The following is a 4,624-nucleotide window of genomic DNA, read 5'->3' as shown; positions in this document are numbered from 1 at the left end:
CGAGCCTCAGAGGGAGGATAGGGAAGGATGGGGGGAGGGGGGAGAGATCAACCAAAGGACTTGTGTGCATGCATATGAGCCTAACCAATGGTTAAGTTCAACAGGGGGTTGGGGCATCCATGGGGAGGGGTGTGGGATGGGAATGGGGGGATGAGGACAAATATGTGACACCTTAATCAATAAAGAAATTAAAAAAAAAAAAAGGTCATTAAAATTAGACATTTATGGCCGTGCCCTCAGTGGTCCCGGATCTGTCTCTTGCTTTAACAGTGTTTGGACAGAACAGACCCAAGGACGCCCCTTCTTCCAGCCTCGGACCACCCTCCTGCGCCTAATCCAGTCACCACCTTCAGAACCACCTCCGGGACCAGCCAACACACCGTTTTGTTTTTCTACCTTAACTCTCATTGCCGAACAACCATGAGCTCCCAAATTCGTCAGAATTATTCCACCGAGGTGGAGGCTTGGTCAACCCCTGGCCAACCTGCCTCTGCGGGCCTCCCACACCTACCTCTCTCTGTGCTACTATTTTCACCCTGACGATGTGGCTCTCGAGGGCGGGGACTGCTTCTTTGCAAGTTGGCAGAGAAGAAGCGAGAGGGCCCTGAGTGTCTCTTAAAGTTGCAAAACCAGAGCGGTGGCCGCTTTCTCTTCCTGGCCATGCTAAGCCTCCCCAAGGTGAGTGGGGTGGGACTCAGGCAGCCATGGAAGCCGCCTTGGCCTTGGAGAGGAACCTGAACCAGGCCCTTGTGGAGCTGCAGACCCTGGGTTCTACCCGCGCAGACCCCCATCCCTGTGACTTCTGGGAGAACCACTTCCTGGATGAACAGGTGGAACTCATCAAGATGGGCGACACCTGACTCACCTCCGCAGGCTGCCGGCCCCCAGGCTGGGCTGGGTGAGTATCTCTTCAAAAGGCTCACCCTCAAGCACAACTAGGAGCCTTTGGAGCCCAGAGGCCTTTGAGGGGCCCCTCTGCATCCCCCTGGTGTCTGGCTTTTACCTGAGCCTCTCCCCGAAACCACTAGCCATTCTTTTAACCACCCTGAAGCTCTCTCCCATCCATCCATTGGACCAAATGAAACAATAAAGCTTTTTGCAGCAAAATAAATAAATAAATGTAGGCATTTACATGATGCTTTAGTGTACAGGATCCTATGTGACAGCTATTATCTTCACTTTACAAAGGAGAAAAGTGAAGTTCAAAGTTGGCCAAGTCACCAGCCCAGGGTTATGTAGCCAGCAAGTTTTAGATCTCATTAATTTATTCAAAAGATATTCATTGGTGCAGGTACTGTGCCATGTACTAAAGACAACCATGAACCAGACATAGTCATCATGGTCTTCACAGCACCGCCAACCTAGGTAGGAAAGACAGCCATTATTACAATCAGCTTTGGTGTGTGCTTCAGGGGAAGAAGGGTGAGGTGCTCTGTGACCCACCCGGAGGCAGGGAAGGCCTCAAGAATGAAGTTCGTTTAAGTCTAGATCTGAAAGATGCACCGGAGTTAGCTTGATATTGATGGTGGGATGGGGTATATGATAGAGAGCATATTCCAAGCAGAGCATTCTAAATATGTGTGAAGGCCCAGAGGAGAGAGAAAATGTAGCATCTTCTAGACAGTGAAGAGTTTAAAGAATGGAGTCAAGAAAGCAATAGCTAGCAAGATTAGTAGACACCAGATTATGAGGACAGAGGGGCAGGCTTTGAACCGTTTTTAAGTAAGAGGTGGGTGGTAGGAGGGGTGACATGGTTAGATTTAGGTATCAAAAGGACAGTAAAGCTGTAGAGAGAGCTAGAATTAGATAGGGTGGGATGGGGGCCAATCTGAAGGTGTTTGGAACTCAAACCCAAGACTGTTTGATTTGATAATTGTGGCCTCATCACTTTCTATCTACTCTTTCTTGGGAAGCTTTATAGGAGATGAAGACATCAGCAGATTTGTGTATTGGAAAGATTAGCCTCGAGCTGCATGGAGGAGTCAACGATGATTCATTCATCCCTTTTTTTATTCATTCATTAAGTATTTGTGGAGTGCCTATATATTATGCACTAGGTACTATGTGGTAGTTTTAAGTCTAGAGATAGAAAGGATGGTATAATAGCAGAGCTGCAAAGACACTTTTAAAGTCCCATGTCTAATATTCCTTGAAGAACCAATTTGAAAGCCCTCATCCAAAAGGCTTTCTTTCCCTGTCTCTGCCCTTCCAACACTACTTAAAACTCTCCTTAGTATAGCCACTTAGTCTGTTCTATGAAATCACACAGCCCTGCTGCTACTACTTCAGAATCATTCACTAATTGCTGCACACGTGTCTTGTCTCAAGTGTTCCTCAGGCCTTTCACCTGCATTGTTTTTAAGTTCTGGAGTGCCCAAAGCGGTGCTGGACACGCAACAAATGCTTAGCTAAGAGGGTTGAGTGACTGGATGAATGAATGAATGAGCAACTCAATGACTGAATAAATGAATTAATGGACAGGATTACATGAAGACAATCTTTAAATGTTTGCTGCTATGTTATATTTTATCATGTTAGGTTCCATTCTCCTATCACTCCTAGAAGACACTAGTTACATACTTTTTAACTGACAATTTTTAAAAAATCAGCCCTCTACATACCATATCACCCTCCAGTCATTACAAATTCTTGCTTGTTATAACATGCTTTAAAGGCCTGATGACTTGGATTATAAACATCATGGCAGTCAGTATTGCAAAGCAATTCAAGAGAGAAATAGATTTGTATGCTTGATATTTTTAAATTGCCTACTAAATGTAAAACATGCTTTGTATCTGCTGATAAACACCGATTTCCTACAGGGAAAAGGGAACATGCATTAAATGATTTAGATGTGCCAATAAATGTGCTAGCTGTATTTGCATTCTTTCATTTTTAAGTTTGACAGCAAAGCAGTAGAATACATGCAGGAATTTTTACTGCTCAAATTTGTACTTATCTACTGGATGTAACTTGATTGAGCAGGGAACATGTTTTGCCTCATGTGGACCCAATTGTAATAGGGAACTAGCACCTCACCTTTAAAAGCCTGGCATCTCAGGGGGCAGCAGTGTTCGGTAGCTTTGTTTCAGCAGCTGGTTTAACTCACTTGCCTTATGTTCTCTTGTTAACTGTTTGTACTTAGGAGCCATGTTGCTGTGTAAGGTCTAGAAACTTGTTGCTTTTGATCTGCTTCTATGCTTTGTTATAATTTGGTGACTCGGCTTTGTTTCTATTCTGTTTTGATCCCTCAATTCATGATTCTTGGCCTGCAGTAACAAAATATACTTGTATTAAATCCTTAGGGTTGCATAATAAATTACCACAAAGTTGGTGGCTTAAAACAACAGCAATTATTTTTCTCACAGTTCTGGAAACCGGAAGTCCAAATTCCAGGTGTTGGCAGAATTGGTTCCTCCTGCAGGCTCTGAGGGAGAGCCCATTCCCTACTTCTCTCCTAGCTTCGGGGGCTGTCAGGGATCCTTGGTGTTCCTTGGCTTGTAGCTGCATCTCTCCAGTCTCCGCCTCTGTCTTCTCATGGCCTTCTCCCCTATATGTCTCTTTCTCTTCTGTCTCTTATAGAAAGATGTGCCATTGGACTTCTGGCCCATCTGGTTCACCCAGGATGAACTCATCTCCAGATCCTTAACTCAATTACATCTGCAAAACCCCTTTTCCAAATAAGGTCACATTTACAGGTTTCCGGTCGGCATATATTTTGGGGTATTCCACTCACTACAATACTTAAAGCTAGTCTTTGTTTTTTTTAATGCTGAAAATCTCACAAGAAAAGATAAAATAATTATTATTACAAGTCTGAGATTCTCTAGCTCCTAACCCCGTTTTCCCATCCAGTAACACAATTGTTTTATACTAAAACTTGCATTAGAAATAAATAACACATATAAATGAGTAAATAACCCAAGATTTCTTAGAATTTTAACCAGTTGCATAAATGAGTTAATACCTGTAAAGCACTCAATATGATACCTGACACATAGAGTGCATAACACAAGTTAGATGTACCGTGTCTGAGGTACAGAAGAGGTGCTATTTCTCATGAGCTCCACAGTGCAGCACACAAGGATGAAAACAGGAAAAAAGGAAATCAGATAGATTGTGTTTTAGAGAGAAATGCAAAAAGTAAACCCTGAAGCATGCAGCATCTAGGTGAAAGGGTATCAGTGCTTGATTGTTTGTAAAGATGTTTATAAATATTGTTTATAAAGATCTCTAAATTTTCCACATTTTCCAGGCATAACATACTCTCATTTTATAGTAGAAAGAAAATAACTATTGAAAAGGCACTCTATTAAAAAGGAACATTCTTTGTAGGCCAAACACTCTGATAGGAACTCACTGTTTCAGTTGAGAACTAACAGAGGTCAAAGAAAGAATGGGCAAAACATGTAGAAACATCAAGATAAATAATAATAGTAATAGAGTTCATGGCATTTTAGGAGGGTGACTATGTCTGTTATGTTAAGTGCTTTCATTAGGAAAAGAAGAATATTAAATGGAATGATGAAGGAGAGGAGCAGCTAAATGAATACTTTGAATGAGTATTTATTGGAGAAGACAATAGGGACATTCCTGTTCCAAGGACACATTTTATGGTGAAGCA

This window comes from Cnephaeus nilssonii, assembly GCF_951640355.1.
Source record: "Cnephaeus nilssonii genome assembly, chromosome: 7".
Lineage (NCBI taxonomy): Eukaryota > Metazoa > Chordata > Mammalia > Chiroptera > Vespertilionidae > Cnephaeus > Cnephaeus nilssonii.
Note: the sequence above shows the minus strand (reverse complement) of the source record.